This window comes from Puntigrus tetrazona, chromosome 3 (assembly GCF_018831695.1).
Source record: "Puntigrus tetrazona isolate hp1 chromosome 3, ASM1883169v1, whole genome shotgun sequence".
Taxonomy (NCBI): Eukaryota; Metazoa; Chordata; class Actinopteri; order Cypriniformes; family Cyprinidae; genus Puntigrus; species Puntigrus tetrazona.
Window position 1 is genome coordinate 7,218,552 of NC_056701.1, and position 22,636 is coordinate 7,241,187.

General features: G+C 37.6%; 1 long non-coding RNA gene across 1 annotated transcript; it reads right to left on the bottom strand.

Annotated features, from left to right (window-relative positions):
* Positions 1-1,470: 1,470 nt before the first annotated feature.
* On the bottom strand, positions 1,471-15,192 carry LOC122331317. Its single transcript, XR_006248150.1, has 3 exons — positions 14,868-15,192; positions 5,240-5,560; positions 1,471-4,681 (listed from the first exon to the last, which is right to left on the bottom strand). It is a non-coding gene; the product is annotated as an uncharacterized LOC122331317 (long non-coding RNA).
* Positions 15,193-22,636: the final 7,444 nt, after the last annotated feature.

Genomic DNA, 22,636 nt, shown 5'->3' on the forward strand with positions numbered 1-22,636 from the left:
CGCAGTTCCACACATGCATTATTAAATATTATGGCTAATTTGATTATGCTTGTTGATATCAATTCAACTGCAGTATGATGTTTAATCCCATTACGCAGATTTTCATCCAAAATCAGCAAGGAAAATGTGAAGGTTTCCATTGTTCAGATGCACAATTATTCATGGTCACAATTCCTTCCAATGACAATAAATTGATAATACATACAGTCAGCCTCAGATTAATTCATGCTGATATATTGCACACAATAATGACAGAAGCTTCCAAAACCACTAGTTTGAATCTATCTAAGGTAGTTTTTTTTTTTTTCAGAGGAAAAACTGGACACTAGATTTATCAAAGGTTGCAAGTTTGGGTTTTTTGGAAGATGTTTGAGGCTGTCTGTAAAAAGTAAATGATAATCTAATGCACAACCAGATTGTGCATTAGATTACTTTTGGATGGATGGAAATTCTTACCACAGTCATTTTACACTGATTTAGTTTAGCCGGTAACACTGTTTGTAGATACAGTTGTGCATTTATTTGAATTAACTATTACTTTCATCTGTTATTGTGGTAAAACCAGTTAGTGAAAGTTTGCATTACATGTTGATCAGACTGGTCCTTCCTTTCTAAATAGGATATTCTTAGTAAAATAAGAATAATCTGCAACCATTGGGTACCAAAAACCTACTGTAAAATTCTTGAGATTTAAATGTAGGCAGGTTTAGATACATTTGTGGACCATATATTGAGCAAGAAGAAATGAAATATAGAAATGTGATGTAATCTAGGAAGCAGCCCAGCTACTGTCCACCCAGCACAGTCCTTGGCTTCCCATAATCATAAGCGCCTTGGGGACTGATATCCCATAAGCCCAAGCAATAATAAAGTGCACCCATAACTGTGACCCATCTGCTTGGAGTGATTTACAGCACAGAACAGTATTACTGGCATTTTTTCTTCTGTATTACCAGAGGAACAAAGGAATCTTTGTTCAGTTCAGGGAAATGGTACAGAGTGCAGTTTTATTAGAGGGGGACCGGTCTGCCTATGGGACTCCTTTAAAGATACAGAGGTGAACCTCAATATTTTACATGCATTTGGAGGGGCTCCTTCTAGACTGACGTGGAGTACACACAGTTTTGGCATTCAGCGAGGGTTTGGCATCTCTTTACACGTTCTACTGCCTGGAATTGAAGATATACACTTTGGCTTTGACAGTCTTAACCGAGTGTGACTATAAACACCATATGCATTCCTTTCCTGTTTTTCCTCTGCTCTGTTCCTCTCTCTCCCTCTATCCATCCCAATCGCTGCCAGATATGCACACCTTTATAAACCGGTTTCTTCCAGCAGTGCCTCCTCCTCATCGCATAATTGCCGTGAGGGCCTCATATCATGACCGGTTACTCTGCACTTTGCATTTCGGAGCTAAAAATGGCTCCCAGAAAGTTCCAGCTGCGCTTATGTAGAAAACATTCAAGAAAATTCATCATCAGTTCCTCTTTTATTGCAAGCTTGGATCACAAACCACAACTCTGTATGGTGGAGCACTTGAAAGGGAGATGTGCTGACGAGGTCCAACAAAGTGGAGCTGGACGCTTCTATTCCCTTCGGTTCTTCCTGTGAATATGGATGGCTCTTTCAAGCATAACACAATGAAGTTATTGATAAATAAAACATTAGCCATAAAACCTCAAGTTGAGCCAATTCAACGTAAGCCATTGCAACACAGCCCCCTGCGCACACACAAATCTAATACGCTCTGTGTGTGGACGCTTTTGGAGGTGAAAGCTCCTTGGGATGCTGGAGCTAAAGTGAACCAGATGTAGTGAATGGAACATGCTGAGTTTTTGCGCGCTGAGGTAATTCTCTGGTTTATTGCAGGATGATATATCCACGCTCGCATTCGTTCACATATGCAAAGAGGCGATCAGGCAGTCATGTGTCACGGAGTAGCCCCGGAGCAAAACATCAGAGTTTAACAGTAGTCCAGATGAGCCTCTGGCAGCACTGTTACAACCCCGCTGCTAAACACTGCCTTCATTTTAATATGCAAAGCTCGCTCAAGATTGCACATCTAAATGGCTTTTGGTTAAACAAATGTAAATACTGCTTGGTACGATTTGCCCGGTTTTAAGATCCATGGGAATAAATCCAGCGCTTCGTTCTTTAAACCCATTCTTATTCTTATGGACAACTTCTGCCATTCACCGCCATGCCAAGAGTCATTCACCAGATATAAATAACTTATTTTTAAATTATACGTTTTACCTTGAGCTATGCTGACTCAAATTGCCCTGAGACACCGTAATTGGGTAATGGAGATGAAGTGCTTGTTAAGGGAACATTTTGGCAGATCTTGATATCTGCTGGTCTAAGAGAATGATTGAGGCCCAAATGAATAGTCCCCAAATTAGAACTACCCATCCTGTTTTTCTCCCCCCGCTCCTTCTTTCCGTCATTTTCTTCTATAAGCCCTTCTGCAGCCATGTACCAGTTGGCAAGACAGCGCTATATCAGCTTCTCCGATTTTAGCCCCGAAAATTTTCCGAGACTTGACAGCGAGCTTGTTTTGGCCGCAGAACTGAGCCGAATGGTCTCGGGAACAGATCAGCAGAAAAGCTGCGTTTTCCACACCTCTATTTTCTTCGTCTGTGTGGGCCTGAGGGTGCTGGGATAGAAGCAGTTGGTGGATAAACCCTTTGCACCCACTGTACCGTACGTGATGGGTGGAGGGGTGAATAAAGAAACAAAGTAATCCTCTAGGTGCTAGACGGCATTACGCCGGGGTGGTGTCATCAAGAGTGCATGGTTTCATTCAGAGCTCTCAAAACAAACACATGGCAAAGCCAGTAAAGGACCTTAGGGGGCGAACTGTTGGAACTCGCCTTGTTTCCTCGCGCGGACGTATTAGCACCGTGAACACAGACACATTCCAGCGCCATCACACTACAAAGAGTCTTCTGCCTGCAACCTCATGGCCTCTAACCACATGCAAATCACGAGGATGGCGGTTTTGCATATCCTAACGTTTCGGGGGAGAGAGAGAGAGAGAGAGGTCAGAGATTGGGGAGACGGGAGAATGCATGTCTTTCAGGTCTGACACGGTTCGATTCAGACGCATTTTCCAGACATTCTTTTGTTTTGTGAAGTTAAATACGTTCACTGGCATTGTGTCAGGCTGAAGAATAGACATTATGGCCGGTTTAATGGATTAAATGTTGATGCTGAGGGCACTTATCAACACAACATGCTTCTCTTGCTCTTTGCCCATCTCTCTTTTTGACATTGGCTCTTTCGCTGAGCTTTAGCTAAACAGACCTCAACTGTAGGTCAGTGGTAAGTGGTATGAATAGGCCTTTCAATCGCCCATCCCGTCCCACTTCATGCCAACCACATCCCGGTTCTTCCCAATGTTCCATCACCAACAAGCGGTGCCTGTGTCCTGGAGGAAATTGTAAAACCACAGTTTTTATAGGCCCACGGCGTCATACAGACTCTTTATACTTTAGCAAGGAGACAACATTAACACAGATTTGACAAAATGAAACTGAAAAATAGGTACAGTCCATAAACATAGCTATTTTTGGAACTGTTATGCAGTTAAGAGCATGAATGTACATTGTCTTTACTCAAATTTACAGTGGTCAAAACAACTCTGAAAGTTATAAAAAATTATTTGTTATCCTAGACTTGTTACTGGCAGTTCTGGGTCACTAGAGGACTATAATGTGTGATTATAATTATTATTATTATAGTCAGTGATCACTATGGATTTCCACAGAAAAGAGCAGCTTTGGCTTTCAAAATAAACAAAAATTGTGAGTCGAATGTAGACACGAATGAGTGATTTCTGCCAAATATTTTTAGAAAAGCTCAAGATTTCTTTGGAATGATGAACATATTAACAGACATGTTTACTCTTGCCACTAATAATGACGTAACGGACCTACGAATGACCTAATACTCACATTTGAATCTAAACATTATATTTGTTTCACCACATTTCTATTTAATGACTCATACTAGATTAGCCACCAAAACTTTACATGTTGCACACTGCATCTCTCTACCACAAATGCAAGAAATGTAAAAAATTATATTATAGTACTAAAGCAGTTCTCTTTCACAACTTGGAACATATTGCTTTGACGCCAATGAAACAAACCAAACTGACTGACGTTAAACTGTCTTAGGTCTGCAGGAGAAGCTCTAGCGTGAAAGCTTCTTAGGTAAAAAAAAAAGGCCTTGTCTTTTTTCCAATCCTATGTCAGCATAAGTGGGTCTGCTGGAGCGTCAGTCTCGGATCAGCCTGCTTTTGTTGGGTGGGCCCAGGTTCACAGCACCCATGGACTTCAAAGTGGGGGGTGTCAGCCCAAATTAGAGCAGATGAGAGACCGTGGGTGCACAGAATAGCAGATTTTATACAGTGGAGCCCAGGAGAAAGGGCTGTTGTCTTTGCTGGCAAAGCAGTCATGCAGCACTAAGACAACAATTATGTTTGTTGGATGGAGCTACAGTATAGTGAGAAAGTAGAAGAGAGGAAAAGTGGAGACGTGGTCTGGTTCCAGGTGGAGAGGATAGACTGGGTCAGAAGTTGATTCGCACAGGAAGCACAACATCCTCTCAACAGTTCCCAAAAACCACGTCCATACTGCTGCCTCTGTGTTTGATTGGTCACTTCAACGATTCCATTCTGTTTACATATTGGGAAATATCCAATCAATTTATTGATGTAGTGCTGAGCTGAATTTCCTTAAAGCATTGTAAGAAGTAGATCATAGAAACCATTGGCAGCGGTAGTCCTTAAACTCTTAAAAATATAGGTTATAAAAGGGGGTTTTCTCGATATAGAAAGACTACCTCCAAAAGAACATATCAGTGAACATTTATTTTTCTTAGTGTGAAGAACAATTTAATAATCTAAAGAACATTTTCCACTATAAGGACGCTTAGAAGGATGCCATTGATCTAAAGCTTCTTTATGGAACCATAGATGACAATAAAGAATCTTTATTTTATCAAACAGTGAAATGTATTAATATGGCCTTTTTTGAGAGTGTGTGCATCATGCCTGTGCAACCTGATAACTTCCTCCAAATTAATGCACAACCTTTGACCTGTTGGCTTTTTTTCTAAATAGTTTTGCTTGCTCTTAACTCTGCTACATATGGTGATTTGCACTTTATTACGTTATTATTTATTATTTAAGAGTTTTAAGAACATCTCAAAGAAAAACAGATGTTGTTTTTACTTTTTTCAGCCCATCTTTGTCGGTTTCAATAAGGTACATCCATGTGGGAGAATTGTCTGTTCAGACAGCTGAATTATCAGCAGGTGTGACCTTCGACCCCATCCCTCTCACCTCTGTCAACACACCGTGTGGTTATTCTTCACTCAGACATAAGGATGAATGCTACAACTCTTCTTTGTCTCCTTCACCTGCTGGTGGACAGACAGACCGTGTTCCTCTTCAAAAACAACACAACCCTTGTCTCTGCATGTCCAGTGCTCAGCATCACTCTATCCGTCTGCGGTGAAAGACGAAGAGACAGGGACACCGGTGATGAACGATCTGGAAGAATTCAATAAGTGTTACCTAGCCGAAACAAACCAAGGTATTTTTCAGCCTGAAAGGAAGTTAAACAAGCTGGGTTAAACATTACTAGGTCTTTGATCTTTGCCATCAGTTATTAATCATCAATCCAACAATACAATAAAAAAGGAGTACAATTTGGGTTCCTCAAAGGACCTTTCAGTTGTTGTTTATTGTTATTATTATTGTAAAGAGCATTGTAATGAACTAAAGAAACTTGTCTGTTAACAAGCGTGTTAAAACTAATAAAAGAACATTTGAGATGGTGTGCAATGAGATTGGTGCTGGCTAGGTAATTTATTCCAATCATGGAACAAAGTTTTTAGTTTATACGTATACGTGTGTGTGTGTGTGTGTGTGTGTGTGTAATTGCTTCCTCTGAGTGCATATATTTCTGTACATTTTAAGATATAATACACGTCATGCTGTTTCCATTCAAAGTGAAACATAGAAAGTGATTCTAAAATATAAAAATTCAGCATAAACCATACTGCTGATGCATACATAAAGGCAAGCAGATGCAGCCAGAAAATTAAGAGTTTTCCCAAAGAAAGAAAAAGACAGAAAACATGCAATATTGTGTGTTGCATTCATGTTTTGGGTGCATCATCATCCACAAGGTAAGGAATTTTACCTTTTATTACAGCTGTCTTAGTACACTGAGTCTTAATCTTGGGACAAACAATATTTTTTAGAATGTCCCACTACTTTCATTTATTAAACGCTGCGACAGGTGCTGAATATGGATTGTAATGCCAAAAAAACTTGCAGACTTTTTAAAAATCTTTGCCACAATACCAGTGAATTTCTAGGCAGCTGCTTTTTGGTGGTTTCAGATTTTGGGGTTTTTTATGTTTAGCTTGGCAAAAGAGGCAAATATGATCAAAATGAATGATGATGAATAATGATGCTTGGCTGAGCAATGGCATTTACTGTCTTTTCGTCTGCATGCACACATTCCAGCATCCTCCGCTCACACACACACAACAGTCCGGGCCATTGGTATCCAGATGTTTCCTTAACGGATGAAAGTTGGAGAAGCTCCCTCAATGGGAGGCTGGGGTCAGCCTGGACCCGCACCAGAAACTATTCACGCTTCCAGAGGGTTTCCGGCCACTCCGCGCCACGCTCTGCCAATATTTCTGATTTACTCACTCAGGATGTTGTGAGGGACACTGGGAGGAAGTGTGAGCTGACAGGCCTATCATTAGGTGTGCTCTTTTCTGATAAGAGTCTGTTTGGAATATAATAAATCTGAAAACACCACAATTTCACATTTGACTGATGGTCATGTGCAAAAGATGTACAATGTATGTCAACAGCCTTTTGTGGCTGGGATGATTTGGAAATGTTCATGCTTAGAAGTGAAACATGCTGCACTAATGCCATATCTTACAGTTTGTTCCATTTATACAGTTCAGAGGTTTATTGTATTTTTCATGTGACCATCATCTGCTATTTTTCTGTTCTTTCAAGGCCCCAATATACTTCATAATAATTCATATACTTCAAAAACAAAGAACAAACTGGCCTGGCATTATTTTAAACAGAATAAGGCCCAAATTATGTTTTGGGGGAGAGTTTAAAACAGTTTGATAAAGCAAACCTTCTTGAAAAGCTTGAAATATAATTGGCACTGCTCCATTTTTTTAATAAACATCTTTGTAAAGCATCTTTGTACCAAAGTATTTTTTGTTGTCTTTGCTGTTCTTGAAAGTTAGAATATGTTAGATTTTGTTATATTAGATCTTGTTTTTATATGATTTTGTATGCTTTTTCATGCAGAGCTGGAGGTGCTACACACACTACTCTTATCATAGCTTTTTCCTTTTACCTCATTTGGCTGATACAGTCATATCAAAAATATTGGCACCCTTGGTAAATATGATCTGCATTGTTAATCCTTTGTAATTGTACACATGGGGTACTTTTTATTCCTGTGTTCACCAAACCCATCTTGAGTGTTCGCTGCTAGATAAAAAGATAATTTTTTAGTGTCATCTGACCATAGAAGCCAGACCCAATTTGAATTTGGGCTTTGTTTATCCCTCCTATTCATATTTCTGTAAAGCAGGAAGCCATGGCTGGATAATTTCATGTTCATAATCATCCAAATTGTGAATATAAATGGGAATATACTGTAGAGATATTTTACTTATAGGAATTTTTAGGCCTACCGATAATTGTGTCCAAAGTCTATTTGAGAAAAACATTTATTTCATAATGATATTTGAAATTGATATTATTCAATGAACAGTTAGATTTTTGTTAAATAAACGATCAAAAGAAATAAGAATGCAGATTCATTTTCACAGCCTTTTTTGATAATATTTACCAAGGGTGCCAATATTTTTGGCCATGACCGTAAATGATGTGTAAACGTGGGCGGTCATGCAGTATGTTAATATCTAATCTAATTGATTTTTTAATGAGATTTCTGAATGAACCCTCTTTGCAAGCTTAGTTTCTATGAAAGTTCTAAGTGGACTTTTGAACTCTGAAGTTAGAGTATGTCTACATAGTACAACAAAGTCTTTTATTTCAAAAGAACGAGTACAATCCACTTTTTCTGTGATATAACGTCTTTAAGCGGCTTTAGCGGAAAGCAGGCACATGAGAGGATTGATCTGATCCCAGAGAGTGGTCTGGAACACAGTTCTGCTGGCGCTGTAATCCCGCCTGCAGGTGTGATCCTGTTTTCTTTTGCAGCTGAGATTTTCTTTTCTTGTCTGCTCAAATATGGAAAAGAAATCTAAGGATTTATGTCGATGTATGTATAGAGAGACACACATATGTGTGGGTATATATATATATATATATATATATATATATATATATATATATATATATATATATATATATATATACACACACACAATTGCAATTAGCTCTTTGTGAAATAAGAATTCATTATTAGCTGTGCGGTAAGTTTATGTAAGAGGGCAAGAGAGAAAGACTGAGTTTCTAGTAAGGTGGCAAGCTTGAATTATAGGCTTTGTTTGGAGACATATCCTGGGATTTTGATCATACGCATGAGATGGCGGGAGCAGAAAGCAGCTTAGCTCTGCACATGTGATGTTTTACAGGTTTTTACAAGACAGTCTTCACCTAGAGACCTAAATACCAGCACACTTACAAAGCCTCTATTACTGTTACGTATTGTTACTTACATGTCCCTATTACTAAAGGATATGAAGAAAGTCCTTATGCTTCAAAAAATTATCCTTCAAGTCATGTGACTTTTTGAGGTGTGAAAAGAGACATTGACTTACATCACAGGAGGAACTTGATCTTTGTCATTTAGTGTAAATAATATGGAGCATACGGTTGAGGTCAAAAGTTGACAACTGCCTTTTAGAATCTTCCAAAAAGACGGATCATACAAAATTCATGTTATTTTTTATTTAATACTGACCTGAATAAGAACTCACTTGTAAGATTTGAACTCAAGATGTTACATACCTATAGTACACCAGAGAAAATAGCAGAATTCATAAAAATAAGCCCTGTGTGTTTTTGTTTATCAATTTTTAATGAGTCTCTTGTTTGTCCTGAACAGTTAAGCTGCCATCAGGTCCCACAAATTATTTGGTTTTCCAGCATTTTTTGTACATTTCCAACAAAGACTGTATGTCTGAGGACAACCGAGAGGTTATTTCAGAAGGCTAAAATGCTCACTAATACTCCAGAACATAAATCAATGCATTAAAAGCCAGAGCCTTATTTTGCTGAATTCAGCATATTCCTAGGTCAACATCTTTGCTGACCCTGGAACAACGTTGTGATCAGCCAGTCAGATTTGAAGAACCAGTTTATAGTTTAGGCTTGCAATCAGTGTTTGGAAAGATATGGCCATGGCTAAATTTTTGGATTAAAATGTTGTTCCAGGGTCAACAAAATATGTAGATCTAGGAACACATTGAACAAAAACAGGACGTGCAAGAGCCAGGGGTGAAAACTTTTGACACAATAGAGATGTGTGTATTTTTCTTATTTTACCTAAACATAATATATTTCGTACTACCCTTCAGAGGCTACAGATTATATATTTCTACATATTTCTCGGAAGACTAAATAAGATCACTTTACCCACGTCTTTAAATTCAAAAAGTTTTCACCCCCCTTCTGGAGCATCAGTTTAACTGTTCAGGACGAGCAAGGGACAGCTTTTACTAAACAAAAAAAAGAAAAAACATAGCTCTGGTTCATTCCGGTAAGAAGGTAATATTATAAACAAAAGTGGATATAAACTTAGGTAAAATTTATAATAAAGTAAAATTTACAACAGTGTGATTAATGCAAGTCTTTAAGAAAAAGACAATGCAAAATGTCATAAGTGACTCGAGAAAGCATAACTGTGAGATGATCTAAATTAATTAGTGAAGAGTGATGACATATCATTAAAAATAACAGTTTGATCTAAACCTTTTGAAGCCAAGAAAGCAATTAGCTATTCACTCATGCAGTAATTTTATCACATAATATTATCCAGTGCCTTTATTGTTGGTCATAATGGACATGCATGCCGCTGGATGCACTAATGTTGCAGAGTTTTTTAAAATATGATCATAAACAACATATATTGCCGGCAAAACTAACAAATCCTTCCATTTTCACAACAAAACAGCTCAGCTAAAAATTACATTCTGCACGGATGGAAGAGTTTGTGCATAAACTGTGACAGTGTATAATGCGTCAAAACAATTTCTGACACTGTGCAGAGGGGAAAGACAAATCATACAAAGGAGTCGCTCACAGTACCTTCTTGCTAAATCACTGCATGTGTGAACGCCTTTTTGCTCTCTACAGCATAACATAAACAGCAATGTATTGTTTTGCCATGCTACACTGGAGCTCGCCAAAAAAAAAAAAGAGGGGGGGGGTAAAGTTGCCCAGTTACGCTTCCCAAGTTGTTTTGAAAGCAGCTACTCTCACAGTACTGATTTATTTTTTTTCCTATGTGCATCATCACTACTGACTGGCAAGTTTCAGCCAAGTTTTTGAAAACAGCCAGTCGCACTCCTTTAACACACGTCTTGTTTTCGAAGCACCTGTCATCTGTCTCTCTCTTTATTCACAGTTCACCTGCACTCATGTCTGGTCTTGCATTGGTGATTAATGCAATCCAACAGGTGTTTGCAAAGACAAACCTCTCCACACGTTGCAATAGAACCGAAGCTCTTTTAGCCCCGCAGGCATTGTGCCGTGGCTCTATTCATCGCCGCGTTTTCAACAAAACTGCCCTAATCACTGACAAGACTGGAAGAGTTGCTCTCTTTCTTTTTTGTTTTCTTAATGAACGTAACTGTATTTGACCAAGCGTGTGAAAATGAGCTCTTACTGAATCCGCCGTCGAACTCTCTCTCTGTGTGCTTTAGATTTCGGAGGCTTTCTTGGGTTTGATGACCCTGTGAACTTGAGCGTGAGCGTTTTTCCGCTCGCGGCTGCTCGTGTGTGACTCGGAGCGTGACGACGTCGTGTGTCTGCAGGCGTGCGAGTGTGCGCGAGGAGTGTGCGCGGGGTGGTGCTGAGGCCTGCGGCGGTGCTGCTTATGAACTGGTCAGACCGCCTTTTTGGTTCCCGTTTCCAGCGCCACGACTATCATCGAGCTGTTCCAGCTGGCCTCCGCTCCCTCGCCGTGCAGGACTCGAGCAGACCTGCTGCGGTCACTCTGTTCCACGTTGTCAGCACAGCGTGCATGAAACGAGATCTTAATAAGAAAAACCTCATTTTCGTCCAAGTGCTTGTCCGCACCGCTTACTTCCCCCAGCACCTGCTCGGGGTTTCATTTTTAATGGGGTCATATCGTGGATTCTCCTAGTTAATTTTTCTCCCTGATGTCCGCTCATAATGTTTATAATGAGGTACATTTATGCAGGGGGGGGTTTCAACCAAAACAGTTATATTTAGTTTTGTATTACTATTTTAAACTCTCCATCTGACCCTTAGAATTCCACAAGCTGGTGTGGCCATATGCTGCTGTGCCTTTAAGACATCTACTCTATATAATTTTATTTTTTGCATGTGAAATGAGATACAGCACTAACTGCGGGTTATTTGCTGTGCAGTCTAATAAAAGTTTTAAGTGCCTCATTGACAATATGAAAATCAAACAATTTGCATTAAAATGTGCTTCACTGAAACAGAATGAATAAGTACACTTTTTTTATTTAATTTACATATATATCATCTTTTAATCTTTTGGACAGTTGGCTGTTGACTAAAGGACAAATAATTGATTGTAGGTTTCACTTTGTTGTGTTACTCAAAAACGGCATGTTATTATATTTTATTATGTTGTATCTAAAATGCAACTTAATCATTAAAAATATATATTTAAATTGATTACATACACATTTCTTTAGAAATTATGTTATAGTATATTTTAGTTTACCATGAATGCTTGTCAGTATTCGGGAGTTATCATTTATATATTACTATATTTCAAAAACAATAATAATTCTGAAATTGCATACAAGAATGTATTTGTTCAAAGACTCCCAAACGATTCACTCAATGATTCTTTTTTTTCTTGACTCTAATCTGCGGTGATTGGTCCGATTAAAACAGACTTGTTTCTTCTTTTGAGAGACAATAACTTTATACCAACCTGGAACCAATATGTAACTCTATGCACTTTTTGTACAACATCGTTTTTAAATGCCTTACCGCACGTTTTGCCACAGTTTCGAAGAGAAATGTCCACTGAGTGGCTCTAAATCACAGGTTCAATATGTGAACCCTGGTACATTTTTATTATGTTGCGTTTTTTGGAAACTGCAGTGATACGTACTCATTGGTACATATTTTGTGTCTCGCTAAAAAGTGAACCCAGGTATGTTTATGCCATGACACCAGGTAGCTTCATACAAGGTTCTCTTTCAGATTTTCAAACTTTGCAGGATGTTTTTATTCACTTAGATCTATGTTACACACTGTATGAAAAGTAGTTTTCAAACATCCATAATTGGGGCACTTAAAGTCCTATTTATAAGGGGATCAAAAAGCAATTAAAAGTTCTGCAAGTGGCATGTAAATTTGATCCTTTAACTTTAAACACATTAATTTTAATGTAGTTATATATTGAGTGTTTTATCAGTACGATGAACAATCTTCAGAAGACCTGCTTTATTGTACAACAAAAGTATACGTACATGTGTTCGCAACACAGTAGCATTACGTAAATGTTTGATATTGATGAAATATAGACATCGCAGTAACAAAATACTGTGTGCGTATGATTTGAATTTGTTTTAGAACGTTAGACATGATATTGAAGAGCCTTCCAATGTCTGAAACCAAAATCCATGCTGCTGCTTTTGGTTTTGGACGCAGCGCTTGTCCTGTTCCTCACACACAGAGCAGTTTGGAAGCCATTTTCTGCTCTTTTAACTGTACGCAGGGAACTCAAAATGGCTTTTTTTTTTTTTATAAGGGCTGTTTTGGCACAGCTCCCCTTCACGACAAAACCTCTCCCGTACTGTCTCTGCAGGTTATGTGTTTGTCACTGTGATATGTAATGGACCAGGCCTTGGCAAGTCCCACTTGTTTTTCTGTGGGACAAATTAAGTATTTTGCAAGAGCTTGGCAACAATTGGGCCAGCGTTTTCTGGGTATTCGCTCAATCCATTTCACCAGAAAGACGTGTTCTCTCTCTGAAGCCAAGACATGAAATGATACAGAAATGTGGTTATATTCAATCTAAAGCTGATCAGGTCTGAAGAATTCTCAAGGAATGTCTCTTTTCAGCTCACTGCTGACTGATTCTGTCACTGCGTATTTATTTTAGTGCGTGGCTTTTTCCATGAAATGTGCTGTTACTTTCAGTACCCGTGGGATTTTTTTGCTTATGTTGAAATGTGGATCACAAACCGAGCATTTTATTTTTATTTGTGGTGTCTATTAACATAAAATACTGTGATAGTCCAATTGAAATGATAAATCTGTTTATTTAGGAAATCAGCGCTAGTCAATTGAAACCAAAAGGGGGTTTTATTGCGTTTAGAGTATAAGAGACATATTATCTTTCTGTGAGGGAAAACAATTCAAGGAAATACAGACAGTTTAGTTCTATATACAGTTTCTAATAAATAATGTAATAAATGTTTAGCTTTAATCATTTTGGAACAGAAATCAGAACATGCTTTCCTAACAAGATATTTCAAAATAATACTTACTGATTTAGTCAGTGTTACATATTGCTTAATATTTAACTCGTGTTTTGGGAGGGAGGGTTAATAAAATCTGTTTCAATGGATTTAATATTATCGTTATTAAAACTAGAGAAACATCATTGTTATAGTGTGTAACAACAGCACTATAATACTGTAATAACAGTAAGCATGGTATATACATGCATGTAATACTTTTATTACATACAGTATGTAATAACAGTATTACATGCTTACTTAGGAATATATCTGATCGTTTTATATCATTTGTTTAAAATAAAAACATACCTGACTTTAAAAACCGGCTGACATTTTCTTATTTTCAATTTTAAAAAATTCAAATTTTAAAAATCATATGTAATTAATAATGTGCCTACTGTTCCCGCTCTTAATAAAATTCTGAATCAGCTTTAAAAATAAATACATAAATAAATGAAGACCCACCAGGACTTAAAACAGTGCATGTCCCTAAAGAAATTCACAAAGAAAACAAATAAATAAATAAGCATAGAACAAAAAAAATGAATACAATGAGCAGTACTAATGGAACTGCATTTCGAAATCAGAAAACTGAAGTGAATCTTTGAACTTGATTTAGTTGACCTTTGGTTGAGCAATACCGCTTGCTGCTTCCTCCCCTTTCGCTTAAGCTAATGTAATTCTGAAATATCACACAGAGGCCGAGATCAAATTTCACTGCATAGATCACTGATGTCTTTTCATGAGCAAACAGACGCTCATCGCGTCTCAGCGCCAGGTATTTACTGAGATCTGTCGTCACTCTTTTCTGAGTCGAGTGAATGAAGCAGGTGTCCACCCACCTGTAAAACAGCAGCAGTCCTCGAGCAGCGCACAACTAAATCTTTGAAACAGGAGTTCAGTTGTTCGAATCCAAAAGCTACACAATGAATTATGATAACCTCTGACCCACAAGTCAACGTGTGTCTGTTGATGTCCCTGGAGAACACCGATGCACATATCTGATGGTGTAGTCGATGAAAACAACCGGGCTGACATTTTTACAGCGGTTAATGTTTTACTTGGTACTCCAGGAACTCGACTGATTTTTGACTCTAATAAAGTCATATAAAGTTTTATAGGTAAAACGTACTCACCCTGGCAAACAGTCTTGAAAGCTTTCGGAGGAAATACAAAGGCCCAGAGCGCCAAGTCCTGGTTGTGATCTAAATCGTTTGTTTACAGTTCCTCTGAATGAAACATGCGCACAATGAAATCACTGTTCTCCAGAAACAGTGTTTGTATATGCGAGTGTTTATCTGTCATCCGCTCTTGGAACGCGGTTACAGAAAGCATGTTAAACCAGTTGAGAAAGAGCATGCGGACGTTTACGCAGGTGTACAGCGGCCCCAAAAAGTATTCAGACACCTTAGCAAAACTTACGAACGTTATTTTGCTGGAAAAAACACTGACTTTACTTTAGCCGTCTTAATCAGGTGATGTTTTGGTGATTTTAGTGGATGCATGAAGTCAATTTCTCTCAGTTGTGTTCCAGCCAACCCTTATAAAAACAGTAGCGCTTTGTTTTAAGGACCATTTCTTTCTAGTCGCTTACTAGCATGCATATTACTAGTATATCGCCTATTTATTAGTACTTATAAAACGCATATTAATGCCTTATTCTACATGACCATATTCTTGATCGCTTAAGCTGCCCTGTTTTGTAAATATTTTGTACAATTAAGCAAAAGAGACCGTGGAGCAGAGAACTGGGGAGAGGTTAGATGAAATGAACATTTCCAGTAATGATTACCCAATGTTTATTAAGGGAGTTGATGAAAAGAAAATACTTGACATTGTTAATAATTTTAAGAACAAATATTACACTGATTGTTACGACATGTTTTTACGAAAAAATATTATGTCAGTTTTAGTTCTATAGCACGACTAAACACAACAGTTGACCAGAGTGCTTTACACCAATGCAAAACACATTAAAAATATAGAATTAAAAAACATTGAAAATTTTTTTTTTTTACTACCTAGCATCTCATGCTTTGGGGTATGTTACCATGACAATGATAATCTGTTCACATGGATCCACTAAAACGATTAAATTAGCTGCATTATGCTTGTCACTTCATAATAAACACTACTCGCATACACACATTTTCTTTTATTTGATCATATAGCAGACAGAACATGACATCTTTTGTGTGAATAGTCCCTAAGTGATGGATCTAGAAAAGTCTAGGAAGCATTGGATTTAGCATTAGCATGTAGCTAAGATAACAGTTTGGTTCTGTAACTGTCACCTGTACATTCTGTTAGAAAATTTTTGTTTGTATTTCTTCATTTTCCTGAGTCTTAGGATGTACTCACACTAGGCACTGCAGGTCTTGAAACGAGCATGATTATCTGGGCTTTGGTAGTCAAACGCGCTCAGGCATGGCTTAAAACACCAAAATTGGCCTTTCATGGGGAGTTTGATTGACAGTTGGTCTGCCATTTTTGTTCCACAAATCAACCCGACTATAGAATAGATTTAAATCAGTGGACTTGAACTTGAAAATTGTGTTTTGACATCTTTACACAGTTGAAACACGACACCTTCTCGTGTTCATTCATGTTTATTTCATGCTACAACTAGCAAAGAGGAAGATACGATCGCTTCACCTCCCATTTGAACCGAGGCACTACAGCTATCTGTCATGATATAATTTGTTTAAAACATCACACATTTTGAAAGCTGAAACTTTTAATACCTATTTAATACCAAAGGTAATGTTTATATGTAAGTTTACTTCTGTTTACTTTTTGTTCAACGATGTTTTTATGTGCCTTACTGCATGTTACTGAGTGATCCTAACCTTTAAAAGCATCATTTTTTAAAAATATCCCAGCTTATTAATATTGTTTTGAAATCATAACATGATATTCTTCAAATAATTGTGCGAAAATTATGCTTTATTAATCCCAAATCTAAATTTTTCGGAAAAGGAATAAAAGTTGTTTTACAGAGAGTTTTACTGCCTCTAGTATTCATTATTTCGGAAACTGTAGTAATATGTATTTATTGGTACATATTTTGTGTCTCACTAAAAAGTGCGCTTTCATGCCTTGAAACCAGGTATATTTTACTATCTATGAGTAACTTTGTAACCTGTCCACTACTTGTTAGCTAATTCTCATTAATTTACAACTACGGGCCTACTCTCAGCGTAGACTGTTACGGATAGGTAGAGGTTTACGGTTGGTAGAATAAGCTGATATATACTTGCAAAGTTTCTGATGGTCAGTATTTTGTATGTTGTGGACCCCATCAAAATAAAGTCTTAAAGGTTATTAGCATATAGCATATAGTTTTCTCTTTGCTCTGTGACGAGAGTGGCAATGGCTTGCTGGACCTAGCAACAGTAACTGAGCTGACCCAACTGACCCAGCCATGACAACATTAATTAGTACCGCTTATTGCATGCAGATTGAATGTAAACTAATAAGTTTTCCATACTATTTTATTGTACTTTCAATTGTTAATCAGTATTTCTACTTATTATTTGTTATATTGATTATATTTCTAATTTATATTTCTGTCGTTTCATGCACTTCATCTTGGATAAGTCTCTCATTGAGCTAGTTGTAATGCGTTCTAGAATATCCTTCATGCACTACTGCATGACACAGAATAAGGCCACCGTATAGATCTGTTTATGTTCCTTTATGTTTATAAAAGGCTTTTCTTTAGAAAATCTGAAAGCATTTCCAGTTCCCATCAGACACGACTTATTCCACGGTGTCGGATCAAAGCATCTTTTAAAAAACATTTGCTTTGGAGTTTGGTTTTTCAAAGAAGTCATCTCTGGCCTGTATTTAAGTCACAGTCATGGAACAAAGTCACAGACTGAAACCAGAAGTTTGGCGATGCCTTTGTGAAAAACGAAAACTCTTGTATCTTGAAAATTGTGGATGTGCTGCAGATGAAACTGATTTTAAACAGAAGCGTGTTACATGTTAAGCCAGGAAAAGCTTCTTGGACTTTACGAGGAACTGAAGGGTTCACCCACGCGCTGTGATCTCCACGCCTGTCCACTGCCATCAGCTGCTCCAATGGTTGACGCTTTTTATGGTCTGCCCACTTCGCAGTTCAAGCATATCTAAAATGATTGTCTTCAGCAAGCAAATTCTGATCTCTCCTCCCACACCAGAGCTGGAATGCTGGCCAAGAGGGGCCTCTTCTTTACCACAGGGGCCGTATCAAAATCGCTCCGGCGATACTGATCTGAAAAGAGGAAGAGCCCCTCCTAAAGATGATGAGTCAAACCAAGATTACGAAGGCTATTTCTATGACAACAGCCATTAGTGAAGCTCCCGCCCACACCCAGCTGTTACTAATGTAGCGTTGTTTCTCAACAATCACAAATTTGCTGGAACAAAATGAAAACCAATACCTGGAATTTAGTCATAATACCCTTTAAACTAAAAGAGTGATGAAATGAGCTACACTCGATTCCATATATTCACTTTTAAGCTGTTTTAAACTATGATGAGAGCGACTATCATGGCTTCGCCATCATAAAACAATAAGCTTCCACCTGCTGGGGTGAGCCTCTCCTTGTCAGAAAGTTCCTCTGGAGAGGGTTTTGGGGTGAGGGATGGTGGAGATTTATGGAAAGGAGTGGGAGTGAGGTATGAGCTCGCTGATGGCTGACTGACGCACAGCTTGAAAGAATTAAAAGGGCTGATAGAGCGCAGCAGGCTGAGTAATGCGCAGTGCACACATTTGCATGCAAAATGTCATCCTAGGCAAGCGCAATGTATCTTTTGAGTTTGCATTGACTAATGCTCCCATAAAAAAATTGCAGATACTTGCATTCTTTGAAGGGTTAGTTTATACAAAATTATGTCGTTCGAGACTCATGTGATCTTTTTTCATTGGAATGCAAAAGGAGCATTTTTGCTATTAAAATAAATGGAGAGCATTTCAAAAATGACTGGATGCTATGGCTTTGCAATAAGAAAACACAAAGGGCCAGATTTACTAAACAGTGCAAATTAACCGTAATTCCATAAAAGCGCTGCTGGGAGAGGCACGTCTTCAATGCACTTCGTTATTAAATCTTGCCAATGCTATTTTAACACCAGATTATTTTGCCCTGGCACAAGCTGTTAGTAAATTTGCCAGTCTTGTAGAGAAGGTGCAGCCCATCCAGGTTCCTCATCAGAATGCCAGCTCAGCAGCATCGCATGCATGCATTGTGGTATTCTTGTAAATGCATGTCAAAGGCTGACACTGAAGAGAAGAAATTATTGAATAAAGTTGTTTTATTTCTTGTAGCTTTATAAAATTACAGTTGAACAGCCTTACTACTGTTCTTTTCTAATCATTGAAGGTGTCAATGGCAGTTATGTCTTTGGAAGGTCAGAAAGCTTTCAGATTTCATCAAAACTGTCTTAATTTGTCTTCTGAAGATGAGTCTTAAGCCTCATATACACTGGGTGATTATCGCGTGATTATCGCAGGTATTTTTCAATATATTTGCTTATCAAGATTTTTGTAGACGCAGTCAAGTTTGTCGTAAAGTCCTTTGTGTTCAGTTACCAATGAGACCAGCAGCTCTATATTCATCCAGATAATTTTTTTAATATAACTGATTGGATTTGCCTGAAAGAAGAAACACACCTAGAATTCCTCAAAGGGGGAATAATGCACATGCATTTAGCATCATGTCTTGAATTGTCTTTAAAATATGGTGTACTATAGTGTACTACTAATTCTTAATAAAACATCAAAACAAGTGTATTCCGTTAAAGCATGAGCATCATTAAGACGTTATTATAAACACATATATTTGACATTAAAAAAGTGTATTTAGGTGTCCAAAAAGTGCCATTTTGCGTTTTCATGTTTTAATATGCTTTTAAGACTTGACGTACAATACAAATGCGCATTCAATATAAGTGCTTTTATTCAAGTTTATTCAAGTTATGTGAGTTTGCAAAGACATGAGAGTTAGTAAATGATGACAAATCATTCATTTCTGGTTGGACTGTTTCTCGAAGCTACTCCTTTAAAAAACACACGCGCATCGATCTGAACATGTGTCTGAATGAATGGCAGTTTTACCAGCAGCAAAAACAACCAAAGTGATGATTGACACTGCAGCAGTCAAGGTTTTGAAATGTGCGTCGGCTGTTTTGTTGCACTACACTTTAGGTCTCGACCAGCAAGTTTCCACACACTTTGTCTTTCATTTTTCAGAGAGATCAACATTTGTTTTCCGAATGTACTGAAGAATGCAAGGTATCTGGTTAATACATACTGTACAGGTGCCAGAAATATGATAAGTATGCATAGCTTCAGTCCCTGTTCGTAAGAGCACTTCTCTCTTAGCAGCATTTTATCAAACGCACTTGTCGGGTTGACATTTACTATGATTACTGGCATTGTGAAACAACAGAACAGCCTGCCCTCCATCTTCCCCGTGCAACGCACTTAAACAGGACAGCTGGTTGGTTCATTTCCTGCCTCACTGTTTTGGTATGTTTATTTCCGTGAGGGCTTGGTTCTCAATTTACAAAAAGTTTCTGGTAACTTGGAGAAGTGAACCAGTGAGTAATGATGTCATACTATGATGCATAATTCTCCCTGATCCTCTGGTATCCTTGTTCCTGCACGCACAAACAAACACACACACACACACACACACACACACACACACACACACACACACACACCTACCTTGACCGCAGTTAACTCTTTTCATTTGTTTTTCAGATCAGGGACTGGCCGTGCAACAGTTCTGAGTGACTCAATCCCTGCATGCAATTAGGCAATAACTCAGAAACCAAAAACAGACTGCCCAAAATTCTAGCTCTTTCCTTCTCAATCTCCTGTTAGTTTAGATATGTGGTTTTCAGGCTGTCAGTGTGCCCCTCAAAATCTCCACTCTCAAAGTCATAAACATTAAAGAGGAAAAGTACGCTTAAAACCATTAAAACCATTGATTTTATTGACTGACATGTTCCAGTGCGGTATGATACTCTTTCTTCTCAGTAATACAATAGGAGAATTTATCTAATGAATGATTACGGTAAGATATAATGGTATGAACCTAAAGCATCATCTATTGACTTTTTTTTTTTTTTTGATTATGTTATGCTATATGTGATTTGACCAAACATCAGAATGGCATATTTGATGTAGCGCCCTGATCAATGTTTTGTTTTGACAGTGAATAAAGGCTTTTTAATCTGTTTAATATAAGAATAGATCTTGCCAGAAGACTAATATACCGGTTGAGTTACTTTAATTTTACCTGTATGTTATTTTTGGAGCTTTTGGGGATTTTTCGTTGTATAGTCAAAAACAGTTCCAAAAAGGGAAGGGGGGGAAAAAAACATAAAAATGTTTTGAAATGCTATGAGGGTGACTAAATGATGACATCATTTTCATTTTTGGGTGAACCTTCATGTTTACATCTTTCCACACAGATTGCAGCCATGAGAGGTACTTTTATATTTTCTGTCCTTTTTGTAACAGTGTTATATTAAACGTATTTATATATATGCATAATTCTAAATATAAATTTTATTTTATTTTTAGCTTTAGTAATTTTATCATGTGTTTTTCCCCTTTTTATTATTATATTTTTATATATATTGAGCTTAAATTTATTTTATTTAGTTATTTTATTTAAACTTACAGTTTTCATAATGTGTTATTTAATTTCATCTTTATTTCGGCTAACGATTTTAATAGGTCTAGTAAACAATCACAGCATTATTCTGAAACTCTGGAACTGCTCTTTCCATGGAAAACAGCTGCATGAAGAATATTCAAAATGTCTCCTTATTACACAAAGGGAAAAAAGTTTTTAGTTTCCAGTGACATACGGGTGAATAAACAATCACAGATTTTCATTTTCATTTTTTCCCTTGGTTTAAACACGAAAAGGGCACAGTTCCATTCCAGCGGTCAGAAGTCAGAAATGTGGGCTGTTTTGAGGTACCCTGGGAATTATGAAACCTAAGATGAACTGTATATATGAACTGTTTACATATACATAAGCTCCTATATAGAAGCTCTGTTCTGCTCGTTGTCTCCTAAAAGACAGAACGAGAGGGAATAATAAGGGAAAACATCTGCAGGTGTCTCTGAGCTGCGCTTCGCTTGTCCTGACATGCACGTTGTTCTCGTTTAAGGAGGAGCTGTATCATTATCCGGAGAGACAGCGGCAGGCCAGCAGTGTGCCTGTGTCCAAACAAGTACGGTCACAAACAGCCCTTAATCACACGCGTTGTGAAACCAGTGTTAAATAACTGTCTCTGACACCTCTAGTCTCTCCTGTCTAACGGGTTTCTTGAACACACTCGAAGATGACGGAGGTATAGAATATCACGTTTCATGCTAGATGATTTCATTTTATGGAGTATCGGTTGTTGCCCAAATGTTAGTGCGTTCAAGTGTTGAATCAAAAGTCAAAAGAGTCCCTGATATTCTGAATTGTCGCATAGTGCTACTTCTTCAAGTCTGAACACTTTTTGGTGAAAACCGTAAACTGAATTAGAAAGGAAAACTCGCTTCCTCATAAAACCACACGCTTTGAGTCATCATTCAAGTTTATAGCGCGAATGGTAATGTTTACACGCCTTGCTAAGAATGAGAGGTTTGTTTAAATCTATAATTGCACACAATTATCTTAGCAAGCTGCCTTTTCGTCATAGGGCTGTGTGTTAAAATATTACTTATTAAAATATTATTTTTCTAACTCTTAACATTTTTTTTCCTTTTCAAATCTCATATAACTTCAGTAAGGCATTCATTAAAAAAAAAAAAAAAGAAAGAAAAGAAAATAAAGGAATTCATTGTCCCGATAATATGGTATCTATTTAATAATTTGAATTAAAATATAATTTTTTTTTGCAG